We start from the raw sequence: 16,747 nt of genomic DNA on the forward strand, positions 1-16,747 counted from the left end.
GGAATATTTATCAGAGAGGAAATTCTATCAGCGCCTCACAGAGCACAGCCTGGATTCGGTCACCATCCCATGGTGGCTGGGCAGGGCCACGGTAGAGAGCTAGTCTGGGGTTCCCTGCTGCAGGAATGAATCCCATGTGCGTGCTTCTTCAGGGGAAGGATTTCGATCTCAGATAAGAGGCTTGCTTTCTCGTTCCCTCTGTTTTTAACCTCCATTCTCCCATTCTCAATCTCAAGTAATTAGCCTTGAACGTTGATATAACATGCAGTCTATTTGTTGCCTCCTGCCTTGGATGCTTTAGCACCCCCACGCTGACCTCGTAAGGTCTCCCAGTTTGGAGAACTAGCCTTCTGATCTCCCAGTTTTAGGCTCTGGTCATCTGGGCCAAGTGTATGACACATAGAGAGCCAGCTGGTGAGAGAGCAGAGGGCTTGGTGTCATGTGGGGTAGACCCTAATCTGGGACAGTAAAATGCTCAGAAGGAACTGTTCGACGCCAGCCTTCCTCAAGACTATGCCCATGGAGGTAGTATGCCTCCAACATGTCCCCACGGTCAGCTTCCTCGGCCAATAAAATCTTCTGCTGACAGGAATTCTGCGCCTGTCCAGCATCTTGCTGGATTTCTTGCTCTCTCTTGAGCTTGGGCAATGAACTTGTAATTCATTTCTTGTCTCTTTTCAGGATTGAAGGGCCAGAGTGGGGGGAGTGGCCTGTGAGTGTGCGGATCTAGTCCAATGACAGATCAAGAAACATGTGTCTCTTGGCGCCTAGAGAGACCCAGAGAAACAGAGAGCTCTTCACACTCGGAAGGTGACATCTGTGACTGATCCTTATTGGTCTCTGCAATGTGCTCCCATAGCTGAAATACCTATATTTTTCTTCTTAAAAGCCTTTGAGCCCTGGTTAAAGGCTTGTTCCTAAAAGTCTTGATCTGTAATGACACGCCTGGTAGGTGTCCTCAGAGATAAAGTAAAATTCTTGAGCTAATTTCCCAACCAGGCCACATAGTAGCAATACTAAATTATTATGATTATTGCCATATATCAAATATTTGGCATTTAGCACACTCTATTTCCAATTCTTAGAAACTGCAAAGATTTTATCATTCCTATTTTACAGGTTAAAAAAAAGAAAGGCTGAGATGTGGAGGGGTTAAGTAGGTTTCTGACAGCCACACGACTGATTACAGGTGGAACTGGTATTTGAACCCAGAATGTACCTGCTCTTTGATAGGAGAGAAGAGAAAGGAGAGAAGGAGTTGAAAGGAGAGAGGAGAAAACTTGAAGCATAAAACAGAAGCAACAACTCTAGGGAGTTTGGTGTTGTTTACCCCGAGTTGCCCTTCCAGTCTCGCTTGACCTCCTTGAGGGATACTCGCCGCTGGGAGGACACGTCCCTATGTGGAGGGCCCCAGTGTGTACACCCAAGGGGGCTTGGGGGTGGGGAGGTCATCTTTGGGCTTTCTGGCAATGGAGACACCAGCAGATTCTGCAGGGGGTCATTCGAGGCCAAGTCAGGAATCTCAAATCCCTGAAAGCTTCTGGGGCTAGTCACTGGGACTCAGACTCCCCAGAACATCTCTCCGGGCCAAGGTCAGGGCACAGAACTAAGCTGTTTCTTTATTGGTCCTCTCCTGCCCCAGCCTTAGCCCACCCTACCCAAGGCTGGCACCTTGCCAGCAGGGAGCAATGCGTCTTGGGAGAGCAGGGTCACTGGGGCCTCAGGCCACAGTCCAGGCTCGGGAGGCTGTGGGAGGGCCCCCAGGGGTGTGAGGGCAGCCCAGGCTATAAATCCCAGGCATGGGCATGGGCATAGAGCCAGCAAACTCACTTAGCAGTGCACAGGGAGGGAGGAACGCTTGAGGAAAGGCCTCAGGCAGCCTCCAGACCTTGGCGGGGAGGGGACTTCACCAAAAGCCTTCATCCAAATACGGTTTGTTTTATGGAGTCACCAGTCCCACATCTCTGAGCCTCCACATCCTTGTGAATTTGAGCAAAGACTGCATGACTGTTTCACAAACACCCCATCTATAAAGTTAAGCCTTAGGCTGGTTCTAATCCTTATTCTGCTGATGTGTGAATTTAGGTGATATGTGAAAAATGGGAAGAACACTTTATAATCTAATAATCTAATAAAGCCTAGAAGATAGAAGTTGTGTATTTCAACTCTTAATTCAGACAATCTCCTTCACTTCGTGGATATATGGCTTTGCATGAGTTACTTAATCTCAGTTTCCTAGTCCTTAAAATGGAAATAATGAAAACCCTACTCCATAGGGGCATTGTGAAGCTAAACTAGAACATGAATATAAACAGATTTGGTTCCTGGCATATAAGTGCTGAATAACTGTGAGCTTTTAAAAAATTATTACTAATTCAAATTCCTGGAGAAAAAAAATAAAACCATGGGAATGAGAATGTGCTTGGAACATTGTAGATTACTGTGAGGAATTATGAGTGCTTATAGACAGAGAGGTAAATGACGTTCAGAAATGTTACCACATTTCGCCAAGCTGCAGAGCCAGGCACTGCTGGTTTGGGGAATGAGCTCACATCAGAGATTATAAGGAACTTGCTCCCAGACTGACTTTATTCAAGGAAAGGAGGGAGGTGGACAAGTAAAAGAGCTCAAGGGAGGGCTACACTAGATTGGGCTGGTCCATGGCAGTGTTGGCGCTGTGAGAGCTTCCCAGGAGGATGAAGCTTCCAGAATGCTCCTTTGCCAAGCATCCAGTAGCCTGCCGTTGCTCAAGGCCACTGCCTAAAGGAATGAGTGCTCCAAACTGGGAGGGATGAGTTTTCCAGATCTGGACTGCAGTGGGTGTTAGTGGGAAGAGCTGCTGCCTTGAAGGCTGGGAATCCTCAGCTCAAATCTTCTCTTAGCCACTTCCTCACTGACCTTGGGCAACTTACGTAGCCTCTTTGAACCTCCGTTTCCCCGGGCTCTAAGGTGTGGATAATAAATGCCTACATTTCAGGGGTTTTGCAAGAATTAAAAGAAGTAGTAGGTGCTGAACTTACTAAGTACCTTACTTCTTCCCGCACAGCTCAGTGAAGTGGGCTACTGGACAAATCCTGTAGAAGAAGAGGAGCCTCCACCTTTATTAATGCCCTGACGGCTGAGCACTCGATCCTGGAGACACAGGGTCAATTTCCTGTCAGGATGGCAATGAGGCAAGAAGGCCCGCCCGCTCTGCATTAGAAATGTCAGCCTAAATATTATCTTTAGTTTTTAACAAAATATGTTGTTGAAATCAAGAAAGAAAATCTCTACGTGTCAGGAATGAAGAGAGAAGACAAAGCTCTGTAGATGTTTCTCCTCTCACAAGGGGAGGGAGGTCCTAGGCTTGGGTCTGCCTGAGGAGCTGTGGAAGCCCATGGCTACCCAGAATAATGACCTCAGGACTTGTGAAATCCTCAGTCAGCAAAGAGTCTCTATGCCTGGTGTGCTACTCTTCCAGAAGCAGGAAAGGAGACTTGGACACTGTAGAAAGACTAATCCTGAGGTATCCAGAAAATTCCTTTACCCAGAATCCCCCACTCTGCTGCTTTCGTTTAGCGCAGGTTTTACCATGTATGTCAGGAAATGATTGTGCTGACTGTTCCTTTTCTCCATAGTCACTCAGAGTGTTTACCTATTTTTTTTTCTTTTCTGAATTACTCGGCTCTTTTGGAGGGGAATGGGAGACCCTCCGGGGGCAGGAGTGAAATAATCTGACTATGGTTTTAAGGGATCATATGCTTCTTTGTAGTGTATTGCTAAAGACTATTTGGGGGGGGGTGGATGGAGGATGGAAGCAAGGGTTTGGGGGATGGACAGCATACGTGAAAGTTAGAGAAGGGAAACGGGAGGGGGTCACAGACGGGCGGGGGTTATTAAAAAATGCGAAGAACCCAGGGTCCCAGCCTTCTCACACCACCTGAGGACACAGTGCTATGGTCTGAGCCCCGAAAGGAAGAGAATTAGAGTGAGCAAAAAGCTCTGTCTGATCATCAGGGCCACATGGATGTAAGACATAAGGAGCAATTCACTCCTCCTAATATATTTCTACAAAGCAGAAAACTACAAATGCTTACTAATAAGAATGTTGCCTTTAGATTCATGAAAATTCCTTGGACTTAAATCTCCAGCTGATAAAGAAATTTCCAAGCCATCAATCTTGAGAGTGGAATAATGCAAATGAAATAAAACGCAGCTTTGAACCCTAGCTGTACCATTTACTAGCAACCTGGCACAAGCATGCCACTTCTTATTTCTGAGCCTCCGTTTCTTCACCCATGAAATGGGAATGGGAATAGTATCCACTTCCTTAGAACATTGCGAGAAAGAAATGAAGTCATGCACTTGAGCATTTAGTAAGACCAGTGATGGTTCATGGTACACCCTAGATAAAGGGTTGAGGTTCATATTAGGATTCTTTTTATTAAAGGCAGGATCACGGCTGTTTTCGTAAAATGCCCATTGGCTGTTTTGCGACCTTAGACGACTTTAGTCTGTGAACCTGAGCTTGTAGATGGAGTGGTCATGTGTCTGTGAGCTCTAGCTGTACACAACTTGGGAGTGCAACCCAGGCCGGCTATTTACCAAAGGACTCACTTGGGACCTATGATGTCACTTCATTGAGCCTCATCTTTTCATCTGTAAAATGGAGATTATGACAGAGCCAACTCTCAAAAGCCACTTATTATTGTTAATCTTGATAAGGCAGGTCCTTCCTCCCCTCCATTTCCCCTCGGTGGCCTCTCAAGGGAACAACCGCCACCCTCACGGCGGGGATTTCGCACTCTAGTTCGGAGGCCCACAGGCAGATGACAAACCACGACAAAAGGTGTGGAGTCTCGCGTTTGTACAGATTGGATTCATCACTCATTTTCCGGGTCAAGAATCCCAGAGAAAGTGTTTCAGCCTTCACCTGCAGACTATGAACCTATGGCGCGGATCCACAGCCCCTTCGTAAACTGCACATTTAACAGAATAAAGAGTACAAGAGGTCCAGAGTGCGGGAAAAACACCATGAAGATGCTTGGACTAGAAAAAGTACATACTCCTCAGGTTCACAACAATATCCCTCCAGGGAATGCAAAACTGAAAGCAGCTGAGCATTTGGTAACAGTGAAGTTGCCACAGACACCTCCGGCAGAGGAGGCCGGGAGTTCTGGCGCCCCAAGCGCCCCGCGCTGGCCTCGCACCCCTGTGCACCCAGTAGCAATTAAGTTCTGATGCCCGGTGGTTTCTGATGAAAAGATCTGAATCATCCTTACTGTACTTGAGGATGAGAAAGTGTTTTCATTAAAACATATTTTAAAGGGGCACTTGGGTGGCTCAGTCAGTTATGCATCTGCCTTTGGCTCAGATCATGATCCCCGAGTCCTGGGATCCAGCCCCCCATCGGGCTCCTTGCTCAGCAGGGAGTCAGCTTCTCCCTCTCCTTCTGATGCTCCCCCTGCTTATGCTCTCTCCCTCTGTCGAATAAAGTCTTTAAAAAAAAATAAAATATAAAATATATTTTAAATACAAAAGAAGGAGGAGGAGGAGAAAGGTTTACCCCTTTCCCACTGTCCTTTTTACCTTTTCCTCCTTCTCCATACCAGGAGGCCCAATGAGCGTCATACACTCATTGAAGCCCCGCCCCAAACTAGGGACCCATCCAAACAACTTTCAGTTTCTAATATTTGAATGGCACTGCCCAGTCGCTGTCTCAGGGCCACCACACGACTCCTCCCCGTCCCTGGAGCTACCCACGTATCAGCAGCTGAAGTCATGATGAATGTTATTAGGGGCAACAAGGGGAAGGGGCCCCAAAATCACCTAGGGGTGAAATCAGCCTGCAGTAAACAATCCAAGCTAAATGTACAGAAAGGAGAAGTTTCCGTCTTCATAACCCACTTCTCCCATCCCTTCTGAAATCCTTTTCAGAAAGACGGAGACATAAGTATAGATTAGAGCTCAAATAGGTGGCAAGGAGTCAAAATATTTAAAGGGATGGAATCTCTGACTCGTGCACCTCTGCTTGCAGTTTGTAATTGCTCCTTCCATGGGTCGTGGGCCTCCCCAGCAAGACTGGGAAATTCGGAAGGCCCCCATGCGGCAGCCAAGTTAGGGGCTCTCCCTCGCATCACGTGACAGTGCTATACCGGGGGCCCGCCTAGTCCACGGAGCCCCAGAGCCTGAAGAAGTAGCATGAGCACATCAGTGGGGATGTGTTGGACTATTGAAGCCAGAAAACAGGGAAGTGAGAGGACATCATGGATTAGAACCAGATGGTGAGGGAGGACAGACAGGAAGTGTCAATCCCACCACTTACTGCGCAGCCTTCGACAGTGATTGAACCTCTCTAAGGCCCAGGATCCCCCACCCCCAGTGAAATCTCATGGGGCTATGGAGAGAATTAAATTAGAGTGTGGATATAAGCCATATAACACAGGCCTGGCACATAGTAAGTGCTCTGTAATTTATTCACTTAACATGTGTTTAGCCAACAAATAAACAGGGACTTGATATTTTGAATGGAATTCTCCAGCCGAGGAGGCAAGTGCTCGGCCCGGGTTACTCATCCAGTTGTTAGCACTCAGAGGTCCTAACCCCTGGGCCAGTGCTGTTTCCCTGACCCCAGGAAGCACAGTCTCAAGCACCTCTCCAGCCCTTGGGCTGGCCTCACCATGGGGAATCAAGCCTGCCCTATTTTAGAGGCAGTCACCAAAGGCATGATCTTGGAGACACCCTGAAACCCCAACTGGCCTGGGACCCCTCTCTAATAGATTCTTCTATCCTGTCCTCCCTCCTGATCTGAAGTGTTCCGCAGGTCTTTTTCTTCAAAGATCTTACCATAGGGATGCCTGAGTGGCTCAGTCGGTTAAGCATCTGCCTTCGGCTCAGGTCATGATCCCGGAATCCTTGCTCAGCAGGGAGCCTGCTTCTCTCTCTCCCTCTGTCTGCTGCTCCACCTGCTTGTTCTCTCTCGCTCGCTCGCTCGCTCACAAATAAATAAAATCTTTAAAAAAAAATCTTACTATAATTTGTATCTCTGTATTATTTAAGGTACATACTTCCCAAGGGGACTTTTTAAGAATACAGACCTGTGTTTCATTCTACATTGTATCCCCACTAGCCTAGTACACAGTACCTGGAACATTGTTGGCACTCAATAAATATTTCTTGAATGAATTAATGAAAGTCAGCATTAGCATTCAAGCCAGGTCCTGTATGATTCTGAGGCTCTTTCCCTGTAGCACCCAGGCAGTTGCCTCTTAAAGCTTACGGTGAAAATTAACCCGTTATATAATTTCTGCTTCTGACTGGCGGAGTAGCTTGATTTACCAAACCCTTCTATTATTTTTAATTAAAAATAACTATAAAAGCTGGATTAAGTTCAAAGACCAAAAAAGAGTCTATTTGATGGCATCTGAGAATGGCCAAGGCAACCAGAAGTGAGGGCACAAGATTCCAGAGGGAAGGAACTCCTAGAGCAATGAGCCTGACATTTTGCCCCACTTTCTACCTGAAGGAATTTGCTGCATCCTAAACTGGGTGGGAGTGACAAGCCAAGAAACCAAGCAGAAGGAAGCTGGTCCGAAGCTGAAAACACTAGCTCTCACAGAGTTGGAGAGATAGGAGTGGTGTTCATCGACATAAGGATGAGGGGCCCCAGTAAAAACTCCAGGCTCCCAGTGAAGACTGAGGGTGAAGACAAACTGGAAATAGACTAACCTTCATTCACTCTCTTCTCCGTCCCTAGTTGGATAGGCAGAATCTGTTCCTCCTGTAACTGCTGGTCAAAAGAACACAAAGCTTTCCCTGGAGAAAGAGGACGCCATCTAGAACGTCCAGAATTTTGCATAGCCGAAATCCAGCACTTATTTTCAGCCCGAAGAAGGCTGTCGTCTTCAAAGAAGACGGTGTGAATTCCCCTGGACAGGCGCAGACAGAGCCCAGGGGCAGAGCACAGGGTGAGGAGAAGGATGGCGGGTGATACAGCTGGCAATTGGAGGGAGTGAACAGAACTCCACCGGCGGGAATCGCACTGGGAAGACAGAAAGCTGCCCCCCGGGCCGGCTGCACACAGACGTATGCAGCCCCGATGCTAAGAGCGCGCGAAGCAAATGTCATCAAAGGAATGACTTCCCTCTTGACCGGTGACACAATTGGCTGCAAGTTATTAGAATAATGTAATACTACAGCCGGAAGGGCCCCTAAAATTTATCTAAGCCAAACCTTTAAACTTTTTGCTTTAATGAGAAAAGGCCCTGAGGCCCTGAGATGGGAAGCAATCCTCCCCTCCTACAACCACCCTGAAAAATGAGATCCTCCTTGAACACAGGCAGCCGGGCTGCCCATTCAGCCAGACTCCCTCCCAGCTTTACGGCCTCACTGAAGCTCCGACCTCAGATGACTCTAGTCAGCAACCCATCAACACTGCAAACAGCTTCCAAGAGACTATAAATGTCATGTTAGACATCAGATGATAGATGTCATTTCTCCTCATCGAACAGAGCCCTAGTGGGGAAATACAATGGGATTCCCGTGGAATTAAATTCTTTCTCTCCCCAAGAGCACCACAGCATTTTCCCATTTACAGTGTTATCCTAATAAATACAAAGGAAGTCATAATTCACTCCTATTATTTAAAATAGTTGTGATGTCCACGTGGGGCAGGATGTTTTCCATCAAGCAGCAGCTGGACCTGCAGAAAGCACTAAAGCTCCCAACTGTGTTGTTACCTTGAAAGTAGGACTGGGGCTTTAGAATCTGGGAAAAGGGCAGCCAACGAGGTGGCAGGAGGGCCAGGTTCCAGCCCTTGCTATGGCACCCTCGGGTCTGGATGCTTTGGGCAAATCCCTTACGCTTGGAATAATGCAAACTACTTGTGGAGCTCTGCGTTAAGAGCCAACACATCTCCCTTCCTGTCATCTTCATCACCTCCTGAGGTAGGGCCTGAGGAAATGGCAGCTCAGAGGGCTTTTGACTTGTTTGGGGCCATGGAACTGGTATGACAGCTGGGACTCAAATTCAGTTACAGCGCGTTTGGTTCGAACCAGAATCTTTTTTGCTGTTGTTGTGTTATGCTGTGCTTGTTTTTGTTTGTTTTTACCAACATGCTTCCTCATCTGCATGCAACCCTAGCGTCCGCTGAAGCTGCCCCCATCCCGCAGACATCTAAATAACCTTGACGCAAAGCATCCCCCTATCCACCACTGCCTGTCCAAGTCTTCAAGGGCATGCCTTATCCTGGGCATCTCTGACTTTGGATCTACAAGTACTGTCCCCGTCCATCCCCCACCAACGTTCCCAGATGAGAAACTCAGATCCTACACATCCAAACAAGAAAAAAAGGAAAGTGAAACCAGGAGGCTGTGGGTTGAGTGGCTTTAAAACAGTTTCAGAAGTCACGGGAGGAGTTGTGGCACGGAGTTCAGCCTCACCCTCACTCTACTCCATCAGGTCAACTCTCTCAGCTCTTCTCTCTCTTTCCCAAAGGACCCCCCAAAATGTCTACCAGTAGTTCTGGTCCTTTCTCAAAAGCCTTCATGTTGGCCAACATTCAAGGCCAGGCAGGCGTATCCAACTACGCATCATCTCAATAATGCCAGAGTTTCTCTAAATGGGAGTCCTGGGCTTGTGCTAAGAACACAAATCTTTTTCTATACACTACATGCAAAATGAAAGGGATAAGAGAAGTCATTGATGCCCGAGCTAGGTTTTCTGAACCCATAGGACCATGAGCTATTTTCAGTATTTCCAAAAGCTAGATAAATACTGCATATTTATCTGCAATGAAGGTACATACAATGTCAAGTATCTTTGTCTTGGGCTAGAATTCTATCAGCTCTATCTGTGGTTTGCTCATCTGATCAAAACCTCTGATAGACAACTATTTATGTTTCTGATTGATTAAAAGAATTCATATAAATCCTTTAATAACATTTGTTCATTTGTTCATTCAGTGGATATTTATTGATCAATTTTTCTATGCCAGTCTCAGGTATTAAGTGGTAAATAAGATGAACTGCCTGCCTTCGAGATGGTGACAGACAGGAAACAAATTAGCATAGTAGTGTTCAATAGTGACTTCAGGACTTAGAATTTGGGGATACAAGCCTGAGTAAGCCCTCTGTTCAAGTCCAGTCTGAAGATTTCTAATGATTCCTACACACCTCTCTGCAACAGTTTTAACCTAAGACCCACTCCAACCAAGAATGTGTGCCCAGGTGAGAACTGGTGTTGGTCTTCATTGAATTACAGATATGAGAATGTTTCCTTGGGGGAAACATGGTGCTACTTCAGCAAATGCTGTAGACTGCTCGTTCAGTATCTGATTTGCATACAATACAGCTTGGATCTTAATTTAGACCTGGGTGCCAAAGTCTTTTCCACAGAAAAGGAAGAGGGTCAAGGGAGATGGCTCAGAAAGAGCAAAGTTTGTCCAAGTTCCTGGCTCGTGCTTTAATCCCCACAGAAACGCAATTAACCAGGCAGCCTCTTCGTGCTGCTCTCATCACCCCCGCTCAGAGCCTTCTCTGGGCACAATCAAGTGCTTTCAACGCTCAAGCCATGGCTTTTCAGTGAATGTGGCTTGTCCATTTCCATTTCATTCAGAACAGGAGGGAAAGAGATTGCTCTTTGGCAAGTGGATAAGTAGTGGGGGTGGGAGGGGAAGACGCAAGACCAGAGACAATCTGTATTCCAAGAGCATGTAAGTAACTGTGAAGATGTTTAAATATACCGACTGAGCAGCCTTCTAAGATTTCATAAACCCTTGGACGCCAGAGTACCAGGGCATCTTAGAGACCTAGGAGTCCAATTCTGTGCAGTGACCCAGGGGAGACTGAGTCCCAGAGAGGAAAGGTGTTTTTTCTAAGATGATGTGGTTAGTTGCAAAGAGTAAGGACTAGAACCCTGACCCTTTGGCCAGTGCCCTTCCTGTCATACCAGACTGTTTCCATATTCTATTTCTTTACTTCCTTCTTTCATGTTTTTATAGCCTGTAGAATCCTCCTTTTTTTTTTTTTTTTTTTACTAACCCAAAGACCTCTAATTTTCAATAATTATCCTCTATTCCATGTGCTCCAAGGAGGTCACCCAGTTATTCTGGAAATTACTTCTTCATTCTTTGAAATCACATTTATTTGTGCTGTAGCTTGTGACAATTTACAATTTGAATTGTCTTGAGCAAAACCAAAAAGGGACAATTTGTTAGCAGCAAAACTGAAAAGTGTAGGGGTGAATCTCACTCCAGGCATGACTGGATCCTGAGGCTCGGATGATAGCATCAGGGCTGAGCATAATTTCCTGCATCTCTCTCCTCCTCTGGATGGGCTCCTTTCTCAAGGTCTCTGCCTTGGGATGCTGTGATGGCAGCCAGCATCCCCACGTTGAATCCTGTCCTCTTAACAGCACCAGCAGGAAGCAGATTCTCTCTTTCCCAGCAGGTCCACAGAATTCCCACATAAGAGTCTCACTGGGCCTGACTGGGCACATGCTTGTTGGCCTGCTGTGTTCACCTCCTCCTGGACCCCAGAGATAAGTGTCATCATCAGATGGTTGTGGCCCAGCATAGTGACACTCAGTGATTGTTATATGACCTGTGGACAAGGAGGCATGCTGGTGTTAGTAATGAACTGAGAAATAGACAAGACTTGCCAAAGTCAGTTTTTGCAACCATGACACTGCAGTTTTATAGTATGCTGTCTCACTGGGAGCTTTCTGAAAACTGTCAGGACCTTGTGCCAATGGGCCCAGTTCCATCACCACCAACCCAAGAGTATCTTCTATGGAAACTGGGGCATTTCAAGAAGCTGAAGTCTCTGAGCATCCCACAGCCCGTTGTCTCCTGGTATATTCTGCTGATAATATATCCTTCGAGCTTATCAGAGTCATCTGTAACTTCTGTAAGAGTTCGGTTCAGAGAGCACATTTTTGACAAGCTTCTGAGGACATTCTGCTCATCTCTGAACCAGTCCTGTAGCCACAGGAATGTGATGCTCTGATTGGTCAGGCCTGGGTCACATGACTCTCTGAGCGGCCCTACATGGCCGCCTAGCAGAAATGACTATAGCGTTGGATTCTTTAATATTTTTTCTGGAGAATGCCAGAAAGCATGGAGTGTGGAGTGGCAATTCCAGCAAGAAAAACCAGGATGTGTTGCCAGAAACAGAAGAAAAAGATGTTGGGCAGAGAAGAGAAATAGAGATCCATCACAGGCAATGTTCTCCCATCATTTCATATGTATAAACCTTGCTTTTCTAAATCAATTTAAAGCTCCTTGAGGGTGAAAACAGAGCTCACTCAACACATTCTTACTGATCAGTCAAAAACCAAACATTTATTGGGCACCCACAGAGAACAAGATGTTACGATGCTTTGAGGGATTTCGGACTCCAGTTTAGTGCAGCCAACGTATCCTGAAAATCTACCACGTGCCAAACTTGGTGCTAGTGCTGAGGATGCAAAGTTGAATAAAATACAATCCTTGTCATTCACCCAGTGGGAGCAAGAACGGTAATACCATCACGCACTGAGTGTCCATAATGTGTCTATATTCCACCTATATTAATCTTAAGTCTTAGCACAACTATGCAGGGTATGACAAATTATTTCAGTATGATTTTACAGAGACCCAGAGAATGACACCTAAAACCTGATAGTCAAGCTTGGAGGCTAAATAAAGTTTAAAAACATCCAAAGCCACACTGCTAATATGAGGAGTGGGGAACTCTGGTTGCAAGGTGGCTCAATTGCTCTGATCATTTAGCTATGTAGATGTTAAAATAGTGGGGGGAAAGAGGAAAAGGAAAGTCCATTGCAGAAGCACTTTTAGCAATCTCCCTTTTTTTAAGATTTCTAAAGGCCCGCACGACCTTATTGCTTGCCCCCACACGCACGTGTGCACACACACATGCACGCAAGCACCTTAAATTTTACTTTTTTTTGTTTTGTTTTTTTGTTTGTTTGTTTGTTTTTAAAGATTTTATTTATTTATTTGAGAGAGAGAGTGAGAGAGAGAAAGAGCACAAGAGGGGGGAGCGGGAGAGGGAGAAGCAGACTCCCCGCTGAGCAGGGAGCCCGATGCGGGACTCGATCCCGGGACTCCAGGATCGTGACCTGAGCCGAAAGCAGTCGCTTAACCAACTGACCCACCCAGGCACCCAAATTTTACTTTTGAACACGTGTCTTCGACCCTTTTCTCTATGAATTACAAAGCCATTCAACCATTAGAGGAGTTCAGTGACAGATAAATACAATGTATTATAATTACCATTTTGGGCATAATTCTTTTTTTTCCTTTAATGGAGCATACTTTTTGTGGCCACTGAACACTACTTCGGGTTGATTAGGCTCTTAGTGTTTAATAAGTTTCAGTAGGAAATGAGCAGAATTAGTACAGTATTTTGAGTAATGAGCTATTAATGTATTTTTAATGACCAAGATGTTCTGACAAGAAACTTGTTGATTTTTGTCACTATAACATTGTTGGGAGAAGATGTGCATGCAGACTGGATGGTGTTTTATTATGTGAAGTGGGGTGACATTTTAGTATATTCAGAGCACTCTTTCGGAAGCCAGCTTGATTTAGGGAAGCTGTCACAAAAAGAATAAAGAGTGTAGAGATGAGAACTGAGTATGAGCTGTAACATTTTTATAGTATTCCAACTATAAAATATATATTTCCTATGGAGGATCTCACTCTCTCTCACCTTTGTTCCTTGCTTGTTAGTAGCTATTAACCCATTTTACAGATGGGTGAAGTGGAAAGGCTTGTCCTGTGTGTGTGTGTTTTCTCTTAACTAGAAGGATCATTTCTGTCTGGGTCTGACTTTCAGCACAATCACAGTCAGTTCACTGGGGGTTTTTTAGTAGAAGAGGTTATATAACCTCTCTGGGTCGTGGTTGCTTCATCTGCTAACTGGAGATAATAAAGTGCATGTGTTATAAGAACCACTGAGAGAATTCATGTAAAGCATCAACAGGTCTGGGGTGCCTGGGTGGCTCAGTCGGTTAAGCGTCTGCCTTCGGCTCAGGTCATGATCCCAGGATCCTGGGATTGAGCCCCACATCAGGCTCCCTGCTCAGCGGGGAGTCTGCTTTTCCCTCTGCCTCCCCCACTGCTTGTGGTCTCTCTCTGTCTCTGTCTCTCTCTCAAATGAATAAATAAAATCTTAAAAAAAAAATCACTAGGTCTTCCTCTCCTTTAGTCCCCAGGCCAAGTCAATTAATTTCCCTGCCAAAGATACTACTCTCTGTGGGAATTTGGTATTTTAGTAGCCTTTAATATCCCATTTGGGTTGTGAGCTCCCTGAGGTCAAGGACTATATCTTACACATCTTCCTTTTGGGTCCTTGTGTTTAGCACAGCACTGAGCACAAAGCAGATGATGAATAAATATCTGTCAAAGATCGCCTCCAAGGTTGCTTCCAGCACTTACAGATATGACAACTTCCAACAGAGTTCTCAAGGAGATGCAGAAGGTAAATTTATACCTAGGGCCACCTGTACTTTTGTAGAATCAGGGCCCAAGGAACCCAGGCTTCAAGTCAGGCATAGAAATTGGCTCATTCAATGATTATTCACTATGACATCAAAATTGTTCAATTCCATGGTAATAATGAATTTAATTGTAAGAAATCTATGGTTAGACACCATCTTTCCAGCAAACTGTAGCCACAAATGCTTCCCAGGGGCAAATTTGAAGAGTCACATTAGGAAGAGTTGACTCAGGAAGAGAAGGAAGAAGCCAAGTATCTATACATTTGTATGTAGTGTTTTATTTTAGATGTCATTTTTGGTAACTAAGTAGATTGGGATATTTAAGGTAGGGAAGAGTAAGGAAAGGAAAGGAAAGACTATTTGTCATCTAATAGAACATTGATGATGTCGATAATGATGATGACAGTAACCATTTTTTGAGCAATTACTATGTTCAGGTGGCATGTCGATCAGCTGACATTCATTCTCTAATTTCATCATCACAATGCTTAGAGGCGGAATGTGAACCTAGCTCTGATGACATAAAAATAGCATATTTAACCAATTCTCTAGCCCAATCCTCAGCCTCTCCCTTCTTCTAATGCAAACAATAAATTAAATCATAATTTAGCTAGAAAAAAAAAGCTATTACTGTATGTTAAGGGAATAAGAAAAACCCTATACTGCATAGGACAGATTTATTTAGCAATGTAATAATAACAATTGCAGGGCCTTACAAGGGCTAAGTATGGCCAGAAGTTTTATATGGAGACATTGCAAGTATTTTCTGTCATCTGCAACTCTGAAAAGAAGGTGTAAAAGCCCTATTTCACAGATGAGGAAACCAAAGCTCTTGCCACTAGAACAACCGCCTCCAGTTCCCAGGGGAGACAAATGGCAAAGACAGATATTGGATACAGACCTCCACTGCGCCAGGATTACACCAGGAAAACCCCATGTTATATAGAAACAGTGGTTGAGGACAAGCTATGGGAAAGACATAATAAATAATTCAGCTTGCTTTTCAAGTTCTGAGAGGATGGTTTGTTTTATTTTGTTTTGCTTTTGTTTTTGTTTTTAAGAAAATATTCAAAAGCCTCTCTCGAATGTTTGGGATTTGGGTAAGGAATGCCAAAACACGCTTGTTCCTTGAGAATGTTCTTCTCTGTCTACTAAAATCTCTAGGTCATTTTAGGCAAAATTCAATCCCTATGTTTTTGATTCACTTACTTAAACATATCACGGTGTTTTGTGGGACCCATTTGAAGTTTACGACTTTTGGAGTCACTCCGAGCTACTTGTCTATAAAGCAGGAAGCTACATTTCCCACGAGGGCAAGGACTTGGCCCTCAGAGAAAAGGAGATGTGTTCCAAACCCCAAGGTGCATGTGGTTTCCAAACCTGGCTGGTGTCTCCTTCTCCACCCCTCTCCTGGAAGCCTCAGCCCAGTGACGCTTGTCCACTGTCTAGACTCAGATTTTGTTTCATCTCCCTTTCCTCTCATACTTTGTTCAGAATGCAGTATAGTGTTTCGATCTAATTTTTCTCTCCCTAAATTATTTTTAACAGCACTGAAATTTATTGTACACACAAGAGAAATGTGTTTCCTTTCGATTCTTCTTGGTGTGTATTCACAAATTATTTCACTGTTGTAATCACAGTGGAGATATGATTTAAGAGCATGCAAATTTCACTAATCATAAATATGTTTTTTGGTTGCAACTCAGTTTTTATTGTTGCTAATGTCTGCACAATATGCCATTAAGTTGATGTCCCATAAGTCCAGGAGTTATAGATTCCTTCATATAGTTTGAGATATATGTACAAAGAGTTAATACAGGCTTCCAGTTATGGAATGAATAAGTCACAAGGATAAAAGGCACGGCATCAGGACTATAGTGAATAGTATTGTCATAGAGTTGTATGGTGACAGAAGGGAGCCATGCTTGTGGTGAGCACAGCACAACATATAGAGAATTGAATCACTATGTTGTACACCTGAAACGAATGTGACATTGTGTGTCAACTATACTTAGATTAAAAAAAAAAAAAAGTTTGGGCACCTGGGTGGCTCAGTTGGTTAAGCGACTGCCTTCGGCTCAGGTCATGATCCTGGAGTCCCTGGATCGAGTCCCGCATCGGGCTCCCTGCTCGGCAGGGAGTCTGCTTCTCCCTCCGACCCTTCCCGCTTTCATGCTCTCTCTCTCTCAGTCTCTCTCTCTCAAATAAATAAATAAAATCTTTAAAAAAAAAATAAAAAAATAAAAAATAATAAAAAAAAGTTTAA

The sequence above is a fragment of the Leptonychotes weddellii genome, chromosome 7 (genome assembly GCF_054177405.1).
Source record: "Leptonychotes weddellii isolate Sample4059 chromosome 7, ASM5417740v2, whole genome shotgun sequence".
Classification (NCBI taxonomy): domain Eukaryota; kingdom Metazoa; phylum Chordata; class Mammalia; order Carnivora; family Phocidae; genus Leptonychotes; species Leptonychotes weddellii.